Below are 26,716 nucleotides of genomic sequence, written 5' to 3' on the forward strand. Positions count from 1 at the left end.
GCCTGGGGAGCCGGGCGGCGCGACCCCCGGAAGTGAACCCCGCGGGGTCAGCGGCGCCGCGCTTGCGCAGTTCCGGCCGCGCCGCTCGGGCCGCGGAGAGGGCGCGGGAGGCGATTGGTGGGGGCTTGGAAGCCGCGGTCGTCGTGGAGCCGAGAGGCGTAAGGGCTAACAGTTTTCTGCCGCAGGCAGCTCGCAGCCGAAAGCTCCTCTCGCCAAAATCAAAGGCTCCATCCAAAGGGACGTGCGGAAGGGAAAGGATGGGGGCTACGGGCCGCCGCACGGTCCAAGCCGCGCCGTCAGGCTGTCAAACTCGGTGGAGCGCTCTCGTCCCGGAGGCCGCGGGGGCGGCCCAGAGCCAACTTTAGGTGTGGCTTGTACAGCCTGCGGAGCGAGAACTCAGAAAATGGGGAAATGGAGGAGCGGGGGTGGACACGATTGGGCCGGAAAGCGCGTGGGGAGAAGGGGAAGCGCCCTGGACTGGGGGCTGCTGGGGGCCGCTGCGCCTCCGGACCCCGCTCTGAGCATCCCAGCGATTCCCTCCGGACGATAGGTCCTAAGTGCTTTGAAGGTAGACACATGCTTTATTTCTTTGACTTTCCTATAGTATTGGGGGCGACTTCCGCAGGGCTGGGAAGTAGGTGCTCAGTGTTTGTTCTTAAACTGGTAAGTGCTTGCTAAATCGTTGTAAGATTAATGACAGCCTTACTGACAGCCAAGGGATCTATCAGACTCTCCCTGTGTGCAAGCCACCTTCTCGCCATTTACCATCCTTGCTTCCAGAAAGTCACTCCGGCTAAACTTTTGGAAGTAAGGGTGGGGGATGCATTTAAAAGTTGAAACTTTTGTTACTGTGTCTTGTACCTCTGTATTCAAAATGGGGCTGTGAATTTAGTTCACCCTCTCTGAGCCGCCCATCTCCTGCTGTCTTCGTTTGGGGATTTGTTTCCACAAGGGAGGAAAGTGAGTGAGGCCTTCAGTCAGCGACCAATTCTTTTTGCATGGGCTGAAAGAAAGGATGATTATCTTTGAATAACACCGTGACAGCAAGCGGGCCTGTGCTTGGGATATCTTTGTTATGAGCCGAGTTAAAAGAATAGGGCTTTTAAAAAAAGAAAGTTTGCTTAACAGATGCGGAACCGGCTTGAACTTTCACCAGACAGAGTTGACGTTATGCCTCATATCTATGGACAAGAATCATTTGCATCGCCTCTGCAGCCTGTAAAGTCATAAATAACTTAAAGAAAGGAGAAGACCCCAAGGAACCAGATAACCCAGAAGGGTGTGCCAAACAATGTCTAGTGTTCATTGAAGACGCCTAATAATCTTTTTGGCCCATTTCAGAGTCTGTCGCAAAAAAGTGGAGGGTACAGGGATCCCCACCCCATAAGTCTTCTGATAGCCCCCAACTTGTTTATATTGCCTATGCTTTTAATCCTGGTGTATCTTGTGTATCATAACTTTGACGGTGCGCCACTTTCCTAAAGGAAATGGCACAATAAAAGAATCCATGGGGCGCCTGGGTGGCACAGTCCGTTGAGCGTCCGACTTCAGCCAGGTCACGATCTCGCGGTCCGTGAGTTCGAGCCCCGCGTCGGGCTCCGGGCTGATGGCTCGGAGCCTGGAGCCTGTTTCCGATTCTGTGTCTCCCTCTCTCTCTGCCCCTCCCCCGTTCATGCCCTGTCTCTCTCTGTCCCCAAAATAAATAAACGTTGAAAAAAAAAATTTTAAAAAAAAAGCATCCATTAAAATATTTAACAGTATTTAGCAGCCGTTGGCAGAAACAATCAACTGTTACCAAGGGTTCTGTTTTGTTTTGTTTTGTTTTTTAATCTCGACAGAATTGGCATGTTTTTTCCAAAGGTCTTCTGCGAGTCATTTTCCCTCTCCAAGCCTCAGGGTTGTTTTGTTTGGTTTATCTCTAAAATAGGAGATTAGATTTGATTTCTAAGGTTTCTTCCTGTTTTAAGACTGTGGTTCAACACAGAGTGTTTGCCTCTCCCTGATTTCACTGAGGCCCTGGGAGCAGAAAGCCTAATATTTCCCATTCCCCTTGTAGTGAGAGGAAACTTCCCACCTCCCGGGTCAGTTCTGTTTACCCTTCAGGAGCTAGGTTCCAGCTCACCACCTATCCCAGGAAGCAGCCCTTTTAAAGTAAAGGCTCTATTCAAACATGCGGAAAGATGCTCGGCCTCCTTTGCAGTCCGAAGAATGAATGCAAATCTGAAGCACGAGGAGATGCCGCTTTTCACTTAGTAGGTTTGCAAAGATAAAGGTTCGGGAATGCTCTGTTGGCAAACAGCCCCGACTGATGCAATTGTAAATTGTTCATCTCTTTGCAGAGCAAGATAGCAATGTGAGCCACAAAAAGTTGACCCGGCAATTCCCCTCAGGAGGTTCTCCTACAGGTAGCCTTACCCCCCGTGCACAAAGCTGTTTGCCCTGGAGTTCACACGGTAGCACGCTGTAGAAGCAAAAGACGAGCAGTGCCCTGTAAGCCTGTGAATATATTAGGTAAAATACATTGCCAAAAAAAAAAAAAAATACATTGTGCACACAAAAGGGAACCGCGTGCTTTGCAATTGTAAAAAGGAAATGAGGCGTGTTTTCACGAATTCAGATATCTGGTCTTCAAGCTATATCAGGTCTATTGTGTAAAACTGCGTGTTCTTGTGTAAGAAAGCAGGGTGGGGAGATACGTACGTTTATATGTACGTAGGCTATCCCTGGACAGATACACAAGAAATGGGCATGTAACGTATTGATTTTTTTTTAAGTTTATTTATTTATTTGGAGAGAGAGAGAGAGAGAGAGAGAGTGAGCAGGGGAGGGGCAGAGAGAGGATCCCAAGCAGGCTCCGCGCTGTCAGCGCAGAGCCCTACTCGGGGCTCGAACTCAACGCAGGGTGGGATCGTGACCTGAGCCGAAATCAAGAGTCGGACACTTAACCTACTGAAGCACCCAGGCACCCCTGTGACTTGTTAACTTTCTGGCCGTGTGTTTATTTTTAGAGACACAAAAATATAATTGAGCGAGTCAACACGCTCCAGCAGGTGGGGAGGCACCTCACAGAAGAGACTGGCCAAAACGTGAAAAAGTGCTTGTTTTCACTAGACGTCCGGGAAACGCAGACTGAAACCACAGGGAAATGTTTACACCCCCACCAACGTGGCCGGAATGAAAAAACACCGAGCCCTGGCGAGCACCTGGAATAACTCGGAGCCTCTATCCGCTGCTGGGGGGGGTGGGGTGGGGGGGGTGGGGGAGACAGGTAATCGTTAAACTCCCTCCTACGGCACTTGGGAGTCTCTGCCGAAGCCGCATATGCACGGACCTGTGTTCACCGGAAGACACCTGCTGGACGGTTCACAACCTAAATGTCCGTGACCGACAGAATGGATAAATGGTGCATACCCATACAATGAACTACCGTACAAAATAGAGACCAGTCGCACAAACACGTGTTGGGTTGAAGAAGCAAGACCTGAGACGGTACGTGCTGCGTGGTTCCATCAATAAAAGGTTCGGACTCCCGGCAGAACTGGTCTTTGGTATGGGCACACGTGGCGGGGCAAGGGTTACCCGCGAGGGGGGGTGCCGGGCTACTAATAAAACTCGGTGTCTTGGTCCCGGTGCCAGCTGTGTGTTCCTCCAGCTCTTCCGCAAGTAGACAGCGGCAGAGAGAGAAAGAGGCGGGCACTTCCGGAGGTTGTACAGTGGAAAACCAGAGGTTCGTTCTGGAAGGGGGTTTGGGTTTTGCCTTAGGTTTTCCCGCGGGTTCTGTGGTATCGAATGCAACAGCCAGAATTAGGGAAGCTAGAAAGCTGACCGTCCACAACGCGTGGGTATTGGACGAGGCCCTGGGAGTCTCAAGAGCCCGGAGTGGTATGTCCTGAGCTCCTCCGCTCGGGCCACCTCGCCCCCGGCTCGGTGGGGAAGGCGAATGGCCAGTGGATGGGTATGGAGGACCTACTGGGTGCCACACTCTGGGCTCGGGTCTCTGTCGCCTCGATGGCTCTCTCATGCCCTTTAGGGCTTCATCCTGTGGCGCCTTCCTCCCTGGAACCCCATCTCAAACTTCCCCCTCCCTGCTTCGCTCCTTGTCACGTGTCCGCTAACGCCATACGTCGTTCACTTCCGGTGCGGTCCATCCCCGGCTGCAGAGCAAGCCTCACGAGAGGCGGGGAGCTCGGTTGCTCTTGTCCGCTAGTGCTTCCCCAGCGCCCACCAACCAAGAAATCTACATTGAACGAATGAGCGAGCACACTGTGCCTGGCCCCTTTCCTAGAGGAACCAACGGGCTCAGAGAGGTTAAGCGGCGGCTCAAGGTCACACAGCTAGGAGGGGAAGGGCCAGGAGTCAGACGCAGGTCTGTCCTCTTTCCTGCTGGCCTCCCCATAGACTCACCTCAGCCTCACAGCCCTCCGAAGTTGGTGTGATCCCTTTGCACAGCCGGGGAAACTGAGGCTCAGAGTTAAGTGATGGCCTAGCAGGGACAGCACAGCTAGCTTGCAGACTCCTTCTGTCTGCCTGTGAAGATCCTGTTCCTTAGGCTGTACCACGCTCCCCTAAGGGGGGGGGGGGGGCGCAGGCCGCACACTAGGACGGGGCTATATGGAGCCCTGCCACCTGCCTGCTCCCGCTGCCAGGGCCCAATCACCAACCCGCCTGGAAGCAAGGCCCCGCCCATCCTGCTCATCCTCTCTTTGTCCTGTTGGCTCATTCAACAAGCATTTAAGGATCTACTCCGTGCTTGGCACCTTGTCGGGTGTTGCAGACACGCGAGTGAGCAAAAGCAGACAAAGTCCCTGCCTGTTACAGAGCACATGGACTGAGCAAATACACAAGTGCACGGTTACAAACAGGCGTGTTCCTATAAAGGCAAAGGACATGATGTGGTAAAAGGGTGCACCTGGGAAGCTGGCCTGCCCCCCCCCCCCCGGGGGGGGGGGGGTGTGCCACGTGGCTTCCTTTCAGCTGTGATAGGTGAAGGACACACGGGTATTTGATAAGCAAGGGGGTGTTGGGGGTGGAGGAAGAGGGTTCCAGGCAAAAGGGTAGGTGGGAGGCCTCAGTAGAGGGCAGCATCGATCCTCTGAAGCTCTGCAAGGGGCCAGTGTGGGGAGGACGGGGTGGGGGGCAGGGGCACTGGGGGAGACCAGGCTGGAGAGCTTGGAAGAGCCAGGTCATGCTAACAACCAGAAGGATTCTGGCCACATCTGAAGGGCAGTAGGAAGCCACTGGAGGAGACGGTCACATTTGTGGAGGTTTCTTTTTTTAATTTTTATTTTTTAGCGTTTATTTATTTTTGATACAGAGACGGAGCGTGAGTGGGAGAGGGGGCAGAGAGTTGAAGGGGACACAATCCGAAGCAGGCTCCAGGCTCCCAGCTGTCAGCACAGAGCCGGCCGCGGGGCTGGAACTCACAAACCGCGAGATCACGACCTGAGCCGAAGTCGGACGCTCAACCGACTGAGCCCCCCAGGCGCCCCACATTTGTGGTTTTTACAGGTCACTCCAGCTGCCCTGTGCAGAACAGACTGGAGAAGGGCGATGATGGAGGCAGGAAAATGTCAGCTCGTAAATGTCAGTGGAGCCATGGAATCAGAACCCTCCACTCCACGCTTTGCGGTCGGCGTAGCATCATCATTAACGGGTGCCAAACCACTGGGTGAAAGTTCGTTAGGAAAACAGGGTATCTAAATAGCCTAAAAGTATCTTTCCCACAGATGACTAATTATTTACAAAGGGGAAGCGAGAACCTTTACGGTAGGGAAACATGTCACCGTCCCAACCATGGGTCAAACGGCAGCAGCAGTGATGAGACAGACTGGCGTAGGCACCTCCTGATGCAACGACACACATCGGTGCCGCTGCCTGCTGCCCGTACGGTGTTCCCTGACGACAAAGGGGCAGTCGGAGACACCTAAACTGAGAGGCGTCCCATGAGACAACCGGCCTGCGCTCCATACGCACATCAGGACAGAGAAGAAGACTGACTTCGAAGATGGAGGAAGGCGCCCCCAGCCAAGGGATGCACGAGGCCCCCAGAAGCTGGAAAAGGCGAGGAGGCCCTCCTCCCCTGGAGCCTCCAGAAGGAAAGATGCCCTGCTGATACCTCGATTTTAGGGTCTGACCTCCAGAGCTGTAAGATACTAAGTCCACGTCCTTTTAAAGCCACAGCGTTTCGCGTCCGACTTCAGCCAGGTCACGGTCTCGCGGTCCGTGGGTTCGAGCCCCGCGTCAGGCTCTGGGCTGATGGCTCAGAGCCTGGAGCCTGTTTCCGATTCTGTGTCTCCTTCTCTCTCTGCCCCTCCCCCGTTCATGCTCTGTCTCTCTCTGTCCCAAAAATAAATAAACGTTGAAAAAAAAAAATTTAAAGCCACAGCGTTTGTGGCAATATGTTACAAAGGGGAGGTGGAAATAGACACGACAGGCAACGGAAAACAGAAGGGATGCCAAGTCATATCACCTCGTTTATCTGTGTAATTGGTTTCCAGAACCATCCTCTACTCAAAGTGGTCTGTGAATATTGATTCAGCCATCCAATAAACTTACTATTTCTCCCACCTTTGCACAATATCACGAGATAATGTCAGCAAATGCTTTGTCCTGGATATCTGGTTGCATTCCGCCACCTGCCCAGAATCCGTCTGCTTCCTCATTTGCCTGTGGGGACCCGCCCTCCCCACCCTCTTCCCCCAAGAAGCAGAGCGGAGCTTATCTTCACTCGTGTCCAAGTATGGCCAGTCCCGTCATCCCAACAACCTGGCCTCAGAGGTTGGTTCAAAGCGCTGAGCACACAAGGAACGTTGGCCCATTTAGACCAAATCCTAGGTCTCTTGCTGGAAATACTGAAGGACAGAGTCCTTCCCCCCTGAGGTTGCTAAGTTGAAAGAACATAGGCCTGTTGCTATTGGAGACCACTTTATTTAAAAGCCCCTAATCCGAGAACGAAGCCAGCTCCGAGGGAGGTGGTCAAATAGCGGGAGTGACACCAAGTTCTGATGACATCATCGGCGCCCCTGGATCTTGCTAGGCCAACCCCAGAATTTAGGTGAGTTATGTGAGCCGATGTAGTCCCTTTTTTTTTGAAAAACCAGTTTGAATGGAGTTCTGCCACTTACAACTGAAAGAATCCTGATACATACAGCTTCCGGGTCCAAATACACGATTTCTATCCGATTTCCTGATTCAGCAGTTCGGGCGTTTCACAACAGGAGTATGGTTAACCCAGCACAACTTGGTCATCGGTGCTTCCTCTTCTGAGGGGTGAAATGGTTTTTTGTTAGTAATCTGTCCTGAATATTTCCCACGCCCGTATCTGGTTCACTGGCCTGTGGTTGGCAGAACTTACTTTCTCTCCATCTTTGTTTCATGGCCACGCATCTGCCTCTGTCCACCCTTCGGGCGAGATCAGAATACCTTTTATGAGGCATAGAGAGACAGGGTTCATGTGACTCTCTTGAGGAGAAGTCACACGTTCCCCAAATGGAATCTGACCCTGAATGAGCTCCCATCTTCCAGCTTTACTGAATAGTCATTAACACCAGAGTCAGGTCAGGGGCTGCTGCCCTCCTTGCGTTCTGAACCATGAGATCCAGACCTGCCCCGAAATCAAGAGTGGGCTGCTTAACCCACTGAGCACTCAGGTGCCCCCAGACAGGGCTTTATTTCATACAAGCAGCCACCAGAAGGGGCATTAGAGCTCTGCGATGTAGCCGTGGAAATGTGTTTGGAGAACGTTGAGTCCTCTCTCTGGAAACATAGTCTCTATTTTGCTGGTGCTGGAACCAAGTTTGACATAACCCCAGTATTATCGGGAGTGGGTGTCAGTTTGTTTCTGTACTTCCTCCTCCAGAACTGAAAAAGCTTCCATAGGAGACACTCCTATTTTTACCTTTTTCTTTTTTTTTTTTAAATTTTAGAGGTGTAGAAGCAGCAGAAACCAAAGGGCCTAAAGTTGTTTACTGTATTTGCCGAAAAATTGCAGACTCGCCTAGAACTTTTGGTGCAAGTGGGATCCATCAGCTTTTAAGATGACCCCTTTGAAAAAATAAATCAGGCCTCAGATTGCCCTTGTATGTACGATGCACCGTTGCCGGACTTGTTTGAAAAGTGTGTTCATTAACGTCAAGACTTCACCCTAACTCTGGCATGGGCGGGCAGGAAATGGCAAATGACACCCCCGTCTTAAAGGTGGAGACGATCCAGGCCCGGAAGCAACCAGAGCCAGGCCTTATTCCCTCCCCCACCCCCCTCCCCGCTCCCTGCCAGGGCTCCCGGGTCCCCCCACCCAAATCACCAATTCCCCCTCTCCTGCGCTCGCGGAACGGCCGGTCCCCAGGGGGGAACCCTAGTTTTCAGCAGATCCAGGAAACGGGATCCACAGTTGGACTCCGAGCGTGCTTCCGGGGACGTCGGGCCCAGGCCTCCGGTCCAGGCACAGGCGCGGCCCCGAGAGATCCCGGGCCGGGGTCGGGACCCCGACCGCCCCGGGCGCCGGGCGCCAGCAGCCAGCATCCGCCCCTCCCCGTCACGTGACCCGCTCTCGGGTCGCCCGCGCGGGGCGGGGGCGGGGCCGCTCTCGCGCCTGCGCAGACGGCGCCGGGAGGGGGCGGGCACGGCCGGCTGACTGACAGCTCCCGCGGCTGTCGCCTCGGAAGGACCCGGCTCGCAGGCCCGCGCAGTGGCCGCAGCGCGGAGCCCGGAGGCGCCCGCTCGCTCCCCGGTCCGACCGGTCGGCCGGCGCCCGCCGCGGTGAGAGAGGCTCCCGCCAGCGCCTGCGAGGGGGAAACGCGTCAGCTGTCCGGGCGGCGCGGGGCTCTCCGAGGGCCGGCGGGTGAGGGGCTTGGGAGGAGGAGGGGGCGGCCGGATGACGCGGGGTCGGGGGTCGGGAGCTTCTGCGGGGTCCGCGCGTGCCGGGGGGAGAGGGTGGGAGGGGAGCCGGGAGCCCGCGGTGGGGGGGGCAGTGCAGCGCCTGGGGGAGGATGGACAAGGGGTCCCCACCCCCCCGGTGGCAGATGGTTGTCGCCAGGTGGCTTTGGGGTGGAGTCGGCCCCTGGGTCCTGGGGGAAGAGGAGCCCCCAGACTCCTGGGAGGGGGGTGCCCGGAACCAGGAGGGGAACGGCATTTGCCAAGTCGTGCTGTGTGTTCAGTGTTGAGTTGGCTGCGTCTCTGCTCCCGGGTGGCCGGCGGGGGAGGCACGGTGGGGAGGGGGTGGGGAAACAGGGTCTGGGGCTCTGGACGGGGTGGGGGGGGGGCGACAACTGTGCGTGTGCCTTCGCGGCGCTCCGCCGTCCCCCGGTGCGGGTCAGTAGGCACAGAGGTTTGCAGAGGGCACGGCAGCCCACGCGCAGCGCTGGGAGCTCCAACAGCTGGACTGGTTCGGGGTGGACTGAACCAGAAGCCCCGGGACCGGAAGGGACGGCAGGTGGTCTTCCTGGAGCCGGGTGCGTTTTCCCGCGCGTCCGGGGGTTTGTGCTTCGCGAGGTTGCCCCCGGATTGCACTCGGGAGGAGGATTGGCGGTGGGCGCCAGCCAGCTCCTGGAACTCTGTGGGTCAGCGTGGGGCACGGGTGCCGAGCTGCAGACTGAGCAGGAGCTCGCCTCTGAGCCGGCACAGGTGAGTCAGGGCTGGAGGCACGCAGACCGCTGTCAGGGACCTGGCTGTCTCCCCCCCCCCCCCCCCCCCCCCACCAGGCCACTGTCACCTAACGCTAATGTTTCTGATTTGTTTGGTGAGAGGCACCCGCTCCCGGAACCTGAGCCAGGGGAGCCAAGATACAGAACCGAGGAATTAAGCAAAGAAAAAAACACAAGGAAGATTGTGATTGGTTGTGCATGAGCGCTTCTCCAGGTCTTTGACACGTTTCTGTGTGGAAGTTTATGTGCTCGCTTTGTTCAGAGTCGCTCCCTTCCACTGTCACCTGTTTTTATTTCCGTTTTGTTCAGAAGTAGGACTGCTTACGCCTGTGGACAGGGGGCGAAAGGCTTCTGAGATCAATTCACAGGGAAAAAGTTGCCTCCTGAGATTTTCGTTTTCCATAAAAGAACTGAAGATGGGCTAGGACTCACATGTAGCACTCTTGGTGATTAGCATATCGTCTCTAGCCTCTCGCGTGGTTCTGGGATACGTTCCCGTGGGTTTTTTTGTTGTTGTTTTGTTTTTGCAGGGTTTGCCTTTTGTATGGCCTGCGTCAGCCAACGTGCAGATAGTCTGAATTATTTGAGAATGTAACACCCAAGGGCAGTGACAAAAGCTACCACTCGGTGACGTGAATAAATCGCAAAACTTAAATAGTTTGCCACAGAATTCTAGAAAGTGGAGAAGAGTGATTCTCTCTATGACAATTAACTTTGGTTCTTCAGAGGTAAATTGATTTATGGGGACCCCAAGAGAGGACACCTTTTAGGACAAACCCTATGAAAGGTTTAGGATGGAATGGCTCATTATACATGCTCCCCGCCCCCCCCCCCCCCCCCCCGCTTCCTTCCTCAAAAAAGAAAATAATCAGGTTGAAAGAAACATCAAAAGCAACCTGGGAAGATCTAAAACAACAACAACAACAACAAAGTCATGAAAATTCAACCAGCAGCGGGGAAAAACATGCAAAGGGAGGAGTAAAACCCTGTTGCTATGATAACCCCTCACTTTGACGTGACAGAGAACTTTACAAAGGGCTCTGGCACAAAATCTCGCTTGGTTTTCACAATAAACTTGGCAGGACAGGTGGTGTTTCATGCCCGTGTCACAGATGAGGAAACTGAGACCAGGCGACTGCCCCAAGTCTCTTAGGTACAAGGGGGCAGAGTGAAATGTCAGACCCAGCCATCGGACGCCAGATGCAGCAGCCTGCCATCGGCCTGTGGAGCGGGGTGTGGTGGAGGGACGGATTTGGCACGTGGGCTGGCCGCGCGTCCTTCCCTGCCACCGCCCGTCTCAGCTTGGCTCCCGTGTCCTTCGCCACATCCCCACCCACGCCTGAGGGTCCGCACCTACTCAGATTTGCTTCTCCGTCTTAGAGAACTCTAGTAGGAAGTATGATCTCAAGGGACCTCTTGCTCCATGGCTTGGTGTTTCCAAATAGTCTAGGTGTCTTCAGCCGGGTGGGGCAAGAGAGCAAGGCAATTCTAGGGAAACTTGCCCTTAGCGTTTTCCTTGCCCACCACCCGGGAGAGAAATGCGGTGGTTGTGAAACCCGAGGAGCTGACCCAGTAGTGTTGTTTATTTGACGCGTATTTTATACGTGGCATCGTCCGGGTTATGGCGACTTTTTTTTTTTTTTATTGTTTTTTAAACAGGGCACAGCTGTTCTCCTTAGGAAAGGACAAGCTTTAATCCCGCTTTCTAGATCTGGGCAGCAAGATCCGGAAAAGGACTTTGGGGAGGGGGCGGGGGGTTATCTGAGATCTGTTTCAGCAGGCAGTGGCACAAAACAGAATGACAATTAAAAGGGCACAACAGTAGTAGATGTACAGAGCTGAAGAAGAAAGGTGATAGAGGTCCAATCTACTCCATGCTGAGGATATCGTGTTCTTCTCTGGACATCACATTTAATAAAGGGCATAGAAAAAAAAAATCAAGAATAGTCCTTGGAAATTGCTACCGTGGTGAATGAATTATGGCTGGGTAAGCCTGAGAACCTGGGAGCCATGACCCCAGAAGGTTTAGGGCTGTCATTTATTAAACTTGCTTTATAGGGGCCCAAGAACCAAAGGACACAAGCTCTCTGTCTAAAGTTAGAGAGACTTTAGTTTTAAGGCCTTTATTGTGCCAGAATTGAACCATACCCCTCCCCAGTGGCCTGTCAGTACTCTGGGGAGCGAATTCAAACTTCTCACTGTGGTCTACTTGGGGGGGGGGTGCTATGTGAGTGCTAGTTGACCTTGCTTGTGTCTCCAGCTTCATCACTTACCACTCACAAAAGTCCCACCTTCTTCCTGTGCCTTGCACACATCCAGCTCACTCTGCCTCACTCTACCCACCCTGAAGTCCTTTTCCGGATCTCGCTGCCCAGATCTAGAAAGCGGGATTAAAGCTTGTCCTTTCCTAAGGAGAACAGCTGTGCCCTGTTTAAAAAACAATAAAATAAAATAAAAGTCGCCATAACCCGGACGATGCCACGTATAAAATACCGCGTCAAATAAACAAAACTACTGGTTCAGCTCCTCGGGTTTCACAACCACCGCATTTCTCTTCCGGGTGGCGGACGAGGAAAACCCTAACTGCCTCAGGGCCTTTGCACTCACTGTTCCTTCTGCCAGATTTCCCCATGGCTGGCTCCCTGTCATTCAAGTCAACTGCTCTAATGTCACATCCTTAGAACTTCCCTAACAATTAAAATAGTTTCTGCCTGGTCCCCAGCCCACCCACTTTATTACTTTATGGTGTTTTCTTTTTTTCATAACAGTATCACAGATGTCCTTCTTTGAGAATGCTTTTATTACGTGCTGCCCATTTACCACTGTATCAACAGTGCCCCAAATCGTGCCTGGCGTATAGTAGGTGTTCAATTGATATTTGTTGAATGGATGATTTTTGTGACAGATCTTTTCAAAGATGGGAGGGATTGCTGCCTTGGTAGATACCAAGTTGGTTTTCTTGTGCTAGAGACAGACACGGGCCGACTAGCCAGCCATTGGGCAAGATAATTCAAGCATTAGATAGCTAGGAAAACCAGGTAACTTATGCTAGTGCCCTGGGGCTGCTGTAACAAAGCACCACAAGCTTGGTGGCTTAAGACAAAATATATTTATTCTCTCACAGTTTTAGAGACTAGGAGTCCAAAATCAAGGCGCTGACAAGGTTGCTTCCTTTTGGGGGGTTCAGAGGGAGGATCTGTTTGTGCCTCCCTGTCAGCCTCTTGTGGGTCCCAGCAGTCATTGGTGTGTCTAGCCTTGGAGCGTTCTTCTCGCTGTGTGTGTGTGTGTGTGTGTGTGTGTGTGTGTGTGTGTGTGTGTTTCTGTTTCTTCTAAGGATACCATCAAATTGGTCGTGTTCCATTATGACTTTATCTTAATTTAATTACATCTGCAAAGACCCTATTTCCAAATAAGGTCAGGTTCACAGGTTCTGGGGGTTAGGACTTCAGCATATCTTTTTAGGGGACACAATTCAATGCATAACACCTTCTCACTTCAAGATCCAGTGACATTTTAAAGGGAGAAACTGGCAGGAGGCGCTGGGTTCTTTTTAGGGATAATGGCATGGACTTGGATATTTTTACATAAAGCATCATGGTCCTGGGGCACCTGGGTGGCTCAGTCAATTGAGCGTCTGACTTCAGCTCAGGTCATGATCCCACAGTTTGTGAGTTCGAGCCCCGTACCAGGCTCTGTGCTGACGGCTCGGAGCCTGGAGCTTGCTTTGGATTCTGTCTCCCTCTCTCTCTGCCCCTCCCCTGACTTCGGCTCAGGTCATGATCTCACAGTCTCTGGGTTCAAGCCCCACGTCAGGCGCTGTGCTGACAGCTCAGAGCCTGGAGCCTGCTTCGGATTCTGTGTCTCCCTCTCTGTCTGCTCCTCCCCGGCTCATGCTCTGTCTCTCTCTGTCTCTCAAAAATAAATACACATAAAAAAAATTTTTTTAAGTATTAAAAAAAAAAGCATCATGGTCTTGCAAGCTAAGAGGTGATCTGCACGTGTCCCAGGTGAGGAGGCCGAGGGTCTGAGCAATTGTGTGACTTGCCCGAGGTCATGAGGACAAGGTGAATCTCCTGCATCTGATTGCAAGGCCCGTGGCCTCCCCAGCCCTCCCTTGCCTGCTGGGACAGGTCTTACTAGCAGTGCAAGCCCAGGGTAGGACGGGGGATGTCTGATGGCCCTGCAGAAGCCCTGGAGGGACCATTTCCTCCCTTGTCCTTGTCACGATGGCACAGAGAAATGTGGGGGGCAGCAGAGCCCTGTCACCCCAGCAATAGACCGCCCGTGGCCAGCTTGGATGCAAGCCGCAACATTAGGAGAACCTGCATTTCCCCTTGTCGGGCTTTTCCAGCGATCCAAAGTCTTTTCCATAAGGCTTCAAGAGTTCTGGTGTTGAGTGTCTTAGATTATGGTCTGAAAAAGTATTGCTGATGTCCTGAGCATGAGCCATCCAGGAATTCACAGAGAAACTTCTTTCATTTTGAGGGCCAGGGAGGGGGGGAGGGCGGTGCGTGAGAGCAGGGCAGGCTGCCAGCAAAATGTCTGAAATCATTTGCACCTTTGCCTTTCGAGACCTTTTCATTTCTGGCTGTGTCTCACCTTATTCGGGGAGATAGTCTCTCCCTTATTTAATTTAATTAATTTTTGGTCTAGGTAATACATGCAGATAGGACAAAATTCAGACGATAAAAAAAGATGTCCGGTGCAAAGTGGCTCTTCCCTCTGCCTCCCCGACCCCCTCCCCAGGGGCACCCATCACCACCGGTTTCCTCTGTCTCCTTCCGGATCTGATGTCCCCTGTAATGTCCCTGACTGCCACCCTCCCCCCCCACACACACACACCCTGAGGGCTGTGCTTTCGTCCCTGCTTCCTATTACTTCTTCCTGTGTTTCCAGAACCCTTTTCGTGGGCACCTGACAGGCTGATTCGGTCCCATGTGTCAGGAGCTGATGACGGCACCTCTGCCACGAGTTTTATATGTGGAAGGAAGGTGCTCAGAAGAAACGTGTCTGTGACGTGAAATGTGGGCTTCTGAGGCAAGCGGCACAGATGAGAAAACTGAGGCCTGCCGTCAGGCTGCCCGCAAGGGCCGAGTTGGCGTGCAGATCCCGGCAGCTTGTGTTTCTGTCCCAGCGTCCGGTCCGGGCCCCACGTTAGGTTCCTCTGTCTCCCTGGTTTCCTCTGGTCGGGGACGGTTGTCCCCTTCCCTCGTGTTATGTATGGCGTAGCCGTCCCGGGTAAAGCAGTGTCTTCCTAGCTCTGGACGGGAGCGTTCACGTGTGGCCTGCACGTGGGGGTTGGCCTTGTTCCACGGAGCAGGTGCGCTACGTCGGGAGCACCTGCTTTCCTCCTCGGCTTTTCTGGGCTTGTTCCAGACATGGTCTCTGGCCTCTCGGCGCCCAAGACGAATGACCAAGACCCGTCCCACCACAGGAATAATCTACAGCACGTGCTGGAGGAAATGGCACATCTGGAGGGGAGAGAGAGGGCGGGGGGTGTTTTTCTCTTAATCACCGAGTCCACTTAGGAGAACACCATATTCCTCCGTGACGTCCTTTCGCAAAGCAGGTGCGTTCGGAGGCATTTTCCTAGCCTTTGCATCACAGCCAGGCATGACTCAGAGCAAATGACTCACCGGTGGCAAAAATGACCAACGAGCTGGGGAAGAGAGGAGAACCTAGCAACAGCGGAGCAGGCGGCAAACGGAAAATACCAGAGCAAATGAGCTCCGCGAGCTGCTGTTTGCTGACACCGTTGAGCGAGGGGACTTGGGGGCGAACCCGTGTGGCCGAGATACAAAAATAGGGCCTAGTTAAAAGGGGTGAAAGCCTCATGAGAACAGAAAACCCAATTTTGAGTTAATAGTAAATATCAGGAATGAAGTACACTCGTTGAATGTGATCAAAACAACGACAAACCTAGAAAAACCAAACAAACCAATTTTAGTACCCTCCCTCCTCCGAGAGGGGGCAGATTAGCTGAACTTCACTAAGCAGCAGGATCGCTCCGAGAATCCCGATGCTCCATTTGGATAATACAAAAATACCTCATTTATCTGCTCTCGTGGAGGAAAGAGGTATTACATATAATCGAAATTTCCGCGGAAGTAGGATTAACCAGACTTATCTCTCCTACGGGAGAAGAGTAGCATCTCTGATGTCACGTCCTCGCCTCTTCTCAGGAATCCTGCCAGCTGACCCCGGGTGGCCCGACGCCGAGGGGTCCCACGGGATCGGTGCCTCCCACCCCTTCTCCTCTTGCTCGAACGCAACTCTTGTCCCCACACAGCCACCAGGATGTAGCATCTTTGCAAAGCATAGATCAGATCGTGATGTTCCCCGGAGGTGAACCCTCCAGTGCTCTCCCAGTGCTCCTGGGATGAAATCCCAGCCCCTTAGCTTGGCCTCCAAGCCCCTGCCTCGTGCCTGGCTTGCAGCCGTGCCATAGCCTCGGCTCCTTCCCTCCCTCCCTCCCTGGGTCTCCCCCGCTGAGCCACACTGCCTCACTCCTGCTTTAATGGGCCAGGTTCACGGCCACTGCAGAGCCATTTCCTCGGGCTGGATGCTGATGCTCCAGATGGTAGGATGACCCTCCCTGGCCCCTCAGGCCGAAGGAGCTGCCTACCTCCATCTGGTTTCCCTGGCCCAGCGCTGCCCAATAGAAATACAGGGTGAGCCGCGTGTATTATATTAAGTTGCTAGCAGCCGCACTAAACAAAGAAAACAGCCTCAGTTAATTTTTATAATCGATTCTGTTCAACCCACCGTATCCAAAATATCCCTTCCATACCTAATCAGTGTAAAAATTATTAGCGAGACATCTTAGATTCTCTTTTCACACCAAGTCTGAAATCTGGTGTGGTCAGCACAGCTCAGTGAGCCACAGTTTCATGGGCTTACTAGCCACGTGTAGCAAGCGGCTATGTTAGACAGTGCTATGCTCTATGTTATTCACAGCGCGTACGATGGGCTGTAATGATATCTTTAATCTCTTTGTTCTCTGCCTAGAACACAAGCTCCCTGAGGGCTAGGCTACTGTTTGTCTAGTTCATCTGAAACAATGCCTAGCCCACGGCACATGCGCAATAATATTTGTTGAATGATTGAGCAAGCCTGTGACAGGATGCGTGAGACCCTCACCTTACCGTTCAGAGCCAGTCATGTAACCAGTGCATTTGGAGCCAGTTTTTTTTTTTAATGTTTATTCATTTTTTGAAAGAGAGACAGAGCACAAGCACGGGTGGGGTGGAGAGAGAGGGAGACACAGAACCCGAAGCAGGCTCCAGGCTCCGAGCTGTCGGCACAGAGCCCGACGCGGGGCTCGAACTCACAAACCATGAGATCGTGACCTGAGCTGAAGTCGGATGCTCAACCGACTGAGCCACCCTGGCGCCCCCCGGCGCCAGTTTTAATCAGAGGAACTTGATGCCCAAGGTTTCCTGTGACCAAAAATATTAATTGTTCGCACAGGGACTTATGTATTGTCTGTCCAAGGTCTCCTGTGATCACTTTTTATTGGATTTGTTTGGGGGAGGGGTGGGGTACCATGATAACCAAAGAGCAAAGCTTTTCACTAGGAGGGGTTTTCACCCGATTGAGATTCTTCGGCGATGTTTGGTGCTCGGAGTTGATATAGATCAGAGATTTCAACTGGGGAAACATCTAGAGACATTTTTGACCGGCACACCCGCGGGGTGCGTCTGGCATCCGGGGGTAGAGGCCAGAGATGCTGCAGACACCTTGCAGCACACGTACAGGACAGCCCCCGTGGCGAGGAGTGACCCGCCCGAGCGCCGATGGCCCTGCCGTCGAGAAGGCCTGCAGTAGGTCAGCGCGTCTGTGTCGCCTCTGATAACGTCAGGAAGGGTATGAGCCTCTGCAGACGCGACAGATTCTGTGCAGACCCCATCTTTTTGTTCCCTTCTCTCTCTCAGGTTCAACCTGCCCCTGCTTATTGGTTCTTTTCCTACAAGTGTAGTCGCAACAAAACTGCCCTCGGCGAGAGCACTTGAGAGGAAAGAAAATCAGCTTCCCTTTGAAATCGGGAGCTAGCATTCTGCAGAGCAGACATCTGGAAAAGCCTGTGTCTCGAGAACCGTGGATCAATACGCTCGAAGCGCCCCCTGAAAGCTATTTGGATACGTTCTGAGCAAAGCCGCGGCAGAAACGGATTTCTTTTCAGTTACATGCGGGTAAACATGTGCCAGCTACGCTTTGAAAAAATGCTCATTTAGACTCCAAAGCAGGATTGGAGCACAGAATTATATGCATTTTAATTCTCGTGATACATTAAGTCCCCTCCCCCCAAACAAGAGAATTCAGCTCCCTTATTATTGGGGGTAGAAAAGTGATGAACTATATACATTTCAATTTTCAGGTTTTGGGGAATACGTTGATTCTTGAACAACAGGTTCAATGGGTTTGAACTGAACTGGTTACATATATGCAGATACATATCTATGTGTGTATATATATATATATTTTTTTAAACAAATACAGTACAGTACCATAACTGTATTTTCTTCTTTATGATTTTTTAAATAGTGTTTTCTTTTATCTAGCTAACTTTATTGTAAGAACAGTATATATGATCCACTGGGGCGTCTGGGTAGCTCAGTCGGCTAAGCGTCCGACTTCAACTCAGGGCACGATCCCGCGGTCTGTGAGTTCGAGCCCCGTGTCGGGCTCTGTGCCGACAGCTCGGAGCCTGGAGCCTGCTTTGGAATCTGTGTCTCCCTCTCTCTCTGCCCCTCCCATGCTCGTGCTCTGTCTCTCTCTGTCTCTCAGTAATAAATAAACGTTAAAAAAGTTAAAAAAAGGAGTACGTATGATCCACATAACATATAAAACACATGTTAGTAGACTGTTTACGCCATCGATAAGGCTTCTGGTCAACAGTAGGTTATGAGTCGTTAAGTTTTGGGGGAGTCAGAAGTTATACGCAGATTTGCAACCGCGTGAGGGGTTGGCCCTTGCCCCCACCTCCCCTGCCATGTGGTTTAAGAGTCAACTATCCGTACCTGCAAATACAAGCCGAAGTTGTACCAGAGTCGGCGATGTTTGTTACCCTACCCGCGTCTCCAGCGAGATCTGAATTCGTCTAATTAGCTGTGTGTGTGAGGGGCATCGCCTGCTGCTTGGTGCTGTGTTCTCTGCTGGGGGTACGTTCCCTTGTCTGACCAGCAGGCTTCTATTAGATCTTTACGTGTTTTGCCTGAGCTTCCCTCCCTGTCCCTTTCTTGTCTGTCTGCCATCCCCCCACCAGCTCCCGGAAATCTAAAGTTTCATCCGACCCTCTCACATCGTGGAATTAAAAAAAATTTTTTTTAATGTTTATTTATTTTTGAGAGAGACAGAGACAGAATGCGAGTGGGTTGGGGCAGAGAGAGAGGGAGACCCAGAATCCGAAGCAGGCTCCAGGCCCGAGCTGTCAGCACGGAGCCCGACACGGGGCTCGAACCCATGAACCGCGAGATCACGACCTGAGCCAAAGTCGGCCGCTCGACCGACTGAGCCACCCAGGCACCCCTCACATCATGGAATTTTATTTGAGCAAAACAAGTCTAGAATTATTTAGGGCATAACTCTTTTGTTCCCGCTGCTTTCTTTAATTTTTTTTTTTTAACGTTTATTTATTTTGGGGACAGAGAGAGACAGAGCATGAACGGGGGAGGGGCAGAGAGAGAGGGAGACACAGAATCGGAAACAGGCTCTAGGCTCTGAGCCATCAGCCCAGAGCCCGACGCGGGGCTCGAACTCACCAACCGCGAGATCGTGACCTGAGCCGAAGTCGGACACCCAACCGACTGAGCCACCCAGGCGCCCCTGTTCCCGCTGCTTTCTAAGCGTCTCCTTTAGTATTGGGATTTTTCAGTCATTCGCTTTCTTTCCTGTAGGCACGGAAAACCTAGCATTTGTGGGTGAACAGGGCTGAACCTTCCTTGTTTGCTGATCTCTCCTGAAATAGGAATTAGGCAACCCCTTTAAATGCTGTGGAATAAATATCTAAATCTGACGTCGCCTGCCTCATCTTCTCCCGTAGAGATGGGTAAGAGAGGGTTGATCCACACCGGTGTCCTGCAGATGTCTGGAGGGTCCTCATCTGTACCCCACATTGGCCCACTTCCCTGCTTGCATTACAGCAAGGCTGTGGAGTCTGGCTCTGCTTGGGTTTATCTAGCCTCTTTCATTTTGGCTCTGTGGCTTTAGACAGCTGTTTCACCGTCCTAAGCCTTGAAGTTTCTAAAATCAAAAAAACAGGAATACTAACAGACCTAGCCCACGTGTTACGGGAGCGTTAGGTCAGGTTATCGCAGAGAGCGTTAGCTCAGCGCCCAGTGGGTAGGGAACACACGATGAATGTTAGTTGTAATTGTCATGTAATTATCAAAAAGCATTACATAATGGTAATACTTAGCATTATGGCAAAGAACAGCCCAAACCAGCTTGGCTTTCTCACACGATCACATTAACTAAAACAGCAACAGGAAGCGTGGCTTTGACCTTCTAGAGAGCACGCACGGGACACGGAACCACAGTGGCATTCGGGTGTGGCAGGATGCCCACATGTGCACGGGAGAGGGAAGAGTGGTAACTTTTGAGGTGTCTGAAAATGCCATCCTTTTTTTCTTTTTTTAATAAAAAACGTTTTTAGAGTGTGCACGAGCTGGGAAGAGGGGCAGAGGGAGAGCGAGAGAGAGAGAGAGAGAGAGAGAAAATCTCAAGCAGGCTCCACACTCAGCACAGAGCCTGATGCAGGGCTTGATCCCACGACCCCGGGATCATGACCTGAGCTGAAATCAAGAGTCAGATGCTCAACAGACTGAACCCCCCCGGGCGCCCCTGAAAATACCATCCTTTTATTCAAATACGAACTTTGTGAGAGGAAGAAATTTTTGAAAAATGTGATTCGGTATAGCTTCTCTAATGGGTGGTATAAAAAACCTTTAAAATGTTTGAAAGCAAGACCTCTCGTTTCACATCTCAGACTTTGCAGAATCAATGGCGCTCTGTCATTAGATCCAGCATGGAATGTCCTCGTGTGTGTGTCTCCCTGTCCCTCTCTCCCCCTCTGTTTGTCCTTCTGTCTCTCTGTCTCTCTCTGATCATTGGAACAACCCAGCAGGGACGGCCTGGCCAGAGGCACTCGCTGAAATGACACCTTCCTCCGTGTCATGTTTTCGGGGATTCTGAGTCCAAAAAAAGCATACTTGATCTCTCAGGTTGACACTGAGAGTCTGGAACGGGATTTTAGGAAGATATTCTTATTTGCTCAGTAAAGGAACAGCAGTTAGGAAGTGGGGCAGATCACTCCGGGAAAGAAAACAAACAAAGCAGGCCGTGGAGGCGGTGGCGGTCCGGAGACGGTCCTGGCTCATCCACAGTCCCGGCAGGGGAACCGGGGCCGCCATCGCTGGCTTCTCCTGAGCCTTGCTGTGTGACTGTCCCTGGCCCAGGCCCTGAGGTGGAGGGACGGGCTGATGACTGGCAGACGTTTGGGTCAGGCTGTGGCCTAGCGAGGAGAGTGTGACCCCTGACCCCACAGCCACATTGCCTCCGAGGACGCGGGCGCTGCCCTTGGTGGCTCGCAGGCCACGCTTTCTTCTGTCTGCTTGGTTAGTTCTGCCAAGAGCTGGTGGACGTCCGTCTAGTTGCCTGAAAGTGGACCTTTGTGTCTTTAGGAAGGTATGCAAGTTTTTCATCTCTGTTTCCTTAAAACCCCAGCGGTGCAGAAGGAAGGAGGCCCTGGTTACAGAAGGCTTGTCTTTTTTCCTCCTGCTCGCTTGGCGGGTTCTCTGCGGCTCAGTGCCTTTGTCTGGTCGTACGGAAGGGGCCGGATGCTGACGTGGGTTTGAAGGAAGGCGGCGACCCCGTGCCACGGTGCACACCAGGACTGTGGGCCCCCAGGGAGGCGGGGTGGTTGTCTCCTGTATCACCCGGGGCAAGTCACAGGCTTTCAGGGCAGTGACTCAGAAACCAGGCCTCTCCCTCGTCACCCCGAACGGGGCGGCTTTGACCGCGTTGACTTTGTTGCGATGCCGAAGGGTGAGACCTCAACTTTACCCGCCGCTCTGGAAGCAGTCTGTCTCCTACCACCGCTACAAGGTCACGAAGAAAGGAATTCTCCGTCTCTACTCAGGTAGATGGTCTCTAACAGGTGCACTTCTGGATGGGTCTGGCGTGACAGTGCGAGGAGAGGAGGACAGAGAACTGCCCCACGGCTGGTCCGGAGCTGGGCAGGGGTGTTGATGAGCACGGTTCTTTGGGGAGAGAAAGAGCCCTTATGTGTGATGCTTGGGCAGAGGCCCGTGACCTTGTTTTAAGACCGCAGCGGAGGGAGTTCCCGACCTTGGGTTCCACCTCACGGATTCCGCGATCCTCAGTCACTGTCCCCTCAGACGAGGTGACCGGGTTCTGCCCTGTGTGTGTGGGCCTGTGCTCCAGCCTCTTTATGCTGCACGGGCAATCGCCACCTTCTCAGACCAGCAGTCAGCTCACGGTTCTATGGAGCCTCTGCGTGACTGACCTTGATCCTTCCGTCTAGCTTGGGCTCTTTGTACTCATGTCGGGCGCACGGCTGCACCCCTGACAGGTGAGGCACGTCCTCCAGGGGTACCCACTTAGGGAAGGGTCCAGAAGGAAGTGTTGGCAGGTGCCGGGCAGCCCTCGGGAAGCGAGCTGGACCCCTGCGCTCGGTACTGCTGTCTTCTAGCTTCTCCGACGCAGGGAGTCGCTTTTAACTTCACTTTGGTCTCAGGCTGTTAGCGCTTTATGTAGAGAATCTGGCAGGCGTCATGTCTGTGGGTTTCCTCATTAAATCTTTCTTGCCCTGTGCCTCTTTCCACCGTGCGGTCACGCCTGCTGCATGTGGCTACTCTCCTAATAGTGTCTTTCTTGCCTGTTTAGTTTTAAAACAAAGCTGACTTCACATGGAGTACTTTCTACATGCGCGAGTGCTTCCTCCATGGAGACGAAGCGTGAAAAAAATCACAGAAAAAGCAGGGACTCTGGCATTGTAGACACCCCCACTTCTCTGGCTCCTTTCCCACGTATCTGATGCTCAACCCTGTCTCCCAAGAATTGGAGAGTTTACCCACTGGAGGCCCTTCTCCCCTGCCTTAATCATCTCTAGCTGTGGGACCCACAGCAGGCTTGTTTAACTTTATAAGAAGCGACCTGAATCTCCTATGCAGAACTCCAAATAATATGTGTGGGTCCTCTGCCCTGAAGGAGGTAGAGTGTAACTACCCACTCCTTAAGTAGGGGCTGCCCAAGCCAGGTGATCAAGGTCCGCAGCACAAAGTCCTTTCGATGGCGTATGCCTTTGATATGACCTGATGACGGTGGCCCTTTACCTCTTGTCCTCTCCCCAAAACCTGTAACCCCAATGTAGCCACGAGAAAAATGGCAGACACATCCCAATTGAGGAACATTCTAGGAAATACCCAACACACACTCCTCAGAACCGTCCAGGTCTTCAAAGCCAAGGGAGGTATGAGAACCTGTCAGAGCCGAGAGGAGTCCCGGGAGACGGGGTGACTAACACAGGATCCTGGAACAGAAAAAGGGTGTTAGGGGAGAGCCGAGGAAATAGGAATAAAACAGGGACATTGGTTAATCAGAATGGACCGGTACGGGCTCATGAACAGTGACAAATGCACCTCATTGAACTACGGTGCTAGCGGTCGGGGAAACTTGATGTGGGCTGTGTGGGAATTCGGCACTATCTTTGTGACTTTTCCGTAAATCTAAAAGCATTCAACCCTCTAAAAGTTTATTAAGAAAACACACAGCAGCCGCCAAACGGTTTGGCATCCCCACCGGCAACACGTGGAGTTCCAGTTACTCGGCGTCGTCAACACTTGGGGTTCTCAGGATCGTCTGTTTTAGCCATTTTAACGGATGTTAGCTTGTCACGGTTGCACCCCGCCTTTCCCCGTCGGCTGAAACGTTGGCCTTTTCACGTGCCGACTCCCCCTCCGTGTGGTCTTCGCGCCGTGTCTGGCCCCCTGCCCCGTGCCACTGAGTCGGCCGCTGCTTCTCACTGGGATGTTTGGAGGTTCTGTCCACATCCCGGCCGCAAGTCCATCGTTGGCCGTGCAACCCGCAGGTATTTTCTCCCGGTCTGTAACTCGCCTTTTCGTTGTTTGAACAGCAATTTTCACACAGCAGGATCTCTTCCTTGTCATGAAGTCAAGTTTGCCAACTGTTCCTTTGACGGATGGTGCTGTCGATGTTATGGCTAAGAACGGCTAAGAACTCTTCGCCCCGTCATATATCTTTCTCCTTCTCTCTGTCATCTATCTGTTGTCTATCTCTGTCTATGTCTCTGTATTTATCTATGTGTCTATCATCTATCTGTCTCTGTCTGCCCATGAGTGCCCAGTTGTTTGAACTCCACTTGTTGAAATGACTATCGCTGCACCATTGAGTTGCTTTGGTCAAAAGCAAATCAGCTGTACTCGTATGGGGCCGTTTCTAGACACTGTCCCATTTCATTGATCTGTGTGTTTATCACCCACTGACATCACACTGTCTTGATTACCACACCTATCATAGTAAGTCTTAAATCAGAGAGTATGATTCTTCCAACTTGACTCTTTCAAAGTTGTCTTAGCTATTCTAGTTCCTTTGTCTATCCATATAAATTTTAATATTTTTAATGTTTATTTTTGAAGGAGAGAGAGACAGAGTATGAGAGAGGCGGGGGGGGCGGGGGGGACAAAGAATCCAAAGCAGGCCCCAGGCTCCGAGCCATCAGCACAGAGCCCGACACGGGGCTCGAGCCCACGAACCGCGAGATCGTGACCTGAGCCGAAGTCGGACGCTCAACCGACTGAGCCACCCAGGTGCCCCTCGAGTTATCGTAAATGCTATCCTGTTTTTAACTTCAGTTTCGGAATGTTCATTACTAATATGTGAAAATATGACTGAATTTTATGTTGTCTTTGTATCTTGCAAACCTGCAAAAGTCACCTATCCTGGGGATTTTTAAAAAAAGATCCCTTAGAAGGCGCCTGGCGGGCTCAGTCGAAGGAGCATGAGACTCTTGATCTCGGGGTCGTGAGTTTGGGCCCCACGTTGGGTGTAGAGATGATGTAAACAAATAAATGCTTTTTAAAAAAAAGATTCCTTGGAATTTTCTGCTTAAACAGTATGTCATCTATGAATAAAAAGGATTGTTTTCTCCGTCCCAGTATTTTTTCCCAAGGCCTTTTGATACCTTTGCCTGGCCTCATTGAGCTAGATAAGGCTTCCGTGTTCTGCCATGTTTATGGGAGTGATCACGAATGGGGCTGGAACCTTGTCAGGTCTGTTCTTCCGCATTGCTTGATCTGATCCTATGTTTCCTGTCCACGAAGCAGATCACGTTGTTTGATTTTTGCATGGTATTCCCAGGATAAACTCTACTTCGTCATAATCATTCTTTTTCTGTGGTAGATTTGTTAACGTTTAAGATGTTTGCCTCTGTGTTCGTGCAGGATACTGGCTTGCTTTCTTGTACTGCACTGTCTTTGATTTGGTGGAGGAATACTGGCCTCAAATGAATTGGAACACGTAAGCTCCTGACGCATTTTCAGGAAGAGACTGTGTAGAATTGGTGTTGTTTCTTTATCCATACAAATTTTAGAATAAGCTTTAGAATAAGCTCTGAGCTGTCAGCACAGGGCCCGATGCGGGCCTCCAACTCATGAGCCACAAGATCATGACCTGAACCAAAGTCGGATGCTTAATGGACTGAGCCTCCCAGGCGCCCCTGGGGCTGCTTCTTTAAACGCCTGGTAGAATTTGCCAGTGAAACCATCTGGACCTGGAGATTTCCTTTTTTGGAAGGGTCTATCAGTTTCTTTCATTGTTATGGGACTATTTAGGTTGTCTGTTTCATCTTGGGTGAGTTTAGGTGTAGTCTGTGATTTTTAAGGAATTGGAATTAGCCATCTCATCTAGCTTCTTGGCTTTGTGTGTGCCCCTGTCATCCTTGTAAAGTCTTCAACGCCTCCAGTGATGTCTTTCCCGTTCATTCTTGATTTTGGTCATTTGTGTCTTCTATCTTTCTTCCTTGATCTGTCTTGCTAGAGGGTTATCAAGTTGAATGATCTTCAAAAAGACATTTTTGATTCTATTGGTTTGTTGTTTCTCTTTTTTAACCCCATTGATTTCTGCTCTTTTTTATTTCCTTTCTAATACCCAGTTTGGATTATTTTGATCTTCCTTTTCTAGTTTTTAAGAAAGAAGCATAAACTATTGATTTGAGACCTTTCTTATCTAGCATGAGAATTTCATTTGTAAATGTCTTTTTTTTTTTTTTTTTTTAGCACTGGCTTAGCTACATTTCATAGGCTCTAATTAGTTGTTTTTCACTTTCATTTAGTTTGGTACACTTTCTCGTGTACTTGGAGACTTTCTTTTTGACCAGCGGATTGTGTAGAGGTGTGCCGTTTCATTTCTGAATGTTTGAAGACTTTCCTGCTGTGCTTCTGTTAATTTCTAGTCTAATTCTGTTATGGTCAGAGAACATGCTTTGTGGGATTTTAGTTGTTTTAGATTTGCTAAGGTTTGTTTTAGAAGCCATGATGGGGACTATCTTGGGGAATATGCTGTGTGCACTTGGAAAGAATGTTTATTCTGTTGCTGTTTGGTGGAATGTTCTATAAATGTCAGTGAGATCCAGGTGGTTGATATTGATCCACTCCTCTGTATCCCGGCTGATTTTCTGTCTACTGCTTCCATAGACGAGTCAGAGAGGAGTCCTCAAGTCTCCAGGTACAACTGTGGGTTTGTCTCTTTCTCCTTTCAGTTTTGTCCATTTTTGTTTCATGTATTTTGAAACTCTGTTGTTAAGTGCCTGCATATTTAGGATTGTTGCATCTTTTGACGCCTTGACACTTTTATCATTATGTAGTGTTCCCTTTTATTCCTGGCAATTCTCCTAGCTCTAGCCTAGACTTTGTTACTAATACAGCCTTTCTAGCTTTCTTTTGATTAGCGTTTGCATATTTCTTTTGTCTCCTTCTATTGTTAATCTAATATGATTACATTTGAAGTGAATTTCTTGTAGGTAACACGTAGCTAGG

The 26,716-nt window shown here is 51.4% G+C and overlaps 1 protein-coding gene and 2 long non-coding RNA genes across 6 annotated transcripts in view; 2 read left to right on the forward strand and 1 right to left on the reverse strand.

Annotated features, from left to right (window-relative positions):
- Positions 1-15: 15 nt before the first annotated feature.
- On the forward strand, positions 16-3,630 carry LOC125158781 (uncharacterized). The gene is made up of 2 exons (XR_007149489.1): positions 16-568; positions 3,009-3,630. It is a non-coding gene; the product is annotated as an uncharacterized LOC125158781 (long non-coding RNA).
- A 3,301-nt stretch (positions 3,631-6,931) lies between these two features.
- Positions 6,932-8,519, reverse strand: LOC125158810 (uncharacterized). Its single transcript, XR_007149515.1, has 3 exons — positions 8,303-8,519; positions 7,355-7,422; positions 6,932-7,262 (listed from the first exon to the last, which is right to left on the reverse strand). It is a non-coding gene; the product is annotated as an uncharacterized LOC125158810 (long non-coding RNA).
- A 98-nt stretch (positions 8,520-8,617) lies between these two features.
- The window catches only part of KIAA0513 (KIAA0513 ortholog), a 58,276-nt gene continuing 40,177 nt past the window's right edge, over positions 8,618-26,716 (forward strand). For 3 of the 4 annotated variants that reach the window (XM_047846227.1, XM_047846229.1, XM_047846230.1), the window contains exon 1: positions 8,618-8,757. The gene's annotated coding sequence lies outside the window, so the exon portion shown is untranslated. Of the gene's footprint in view, positions 8,840-26,716 lie in introns of all 4 variants that reach the window. The other variant, XM_047846228.1, reaches the window with a different exon arrangement.

Source organism: Prionailurus viverrinus, unplaced genomic scaffold (genome assembly GCF_022837055.1).
Source record: "Prionailurus viverrinus isolate Anna unplaced genomic scaffold, UM_Priviv_1.0 scaffold_38, whole genome shotgun sequence".
In the NCBI taxonomy this organism is placed as follows: domain Eukaryota; kingdom Metazoa; phylum Chordata; class Mammalia; order Carnivora; family Felidae; genus Prionailurus; species Prionailurus viverrinus.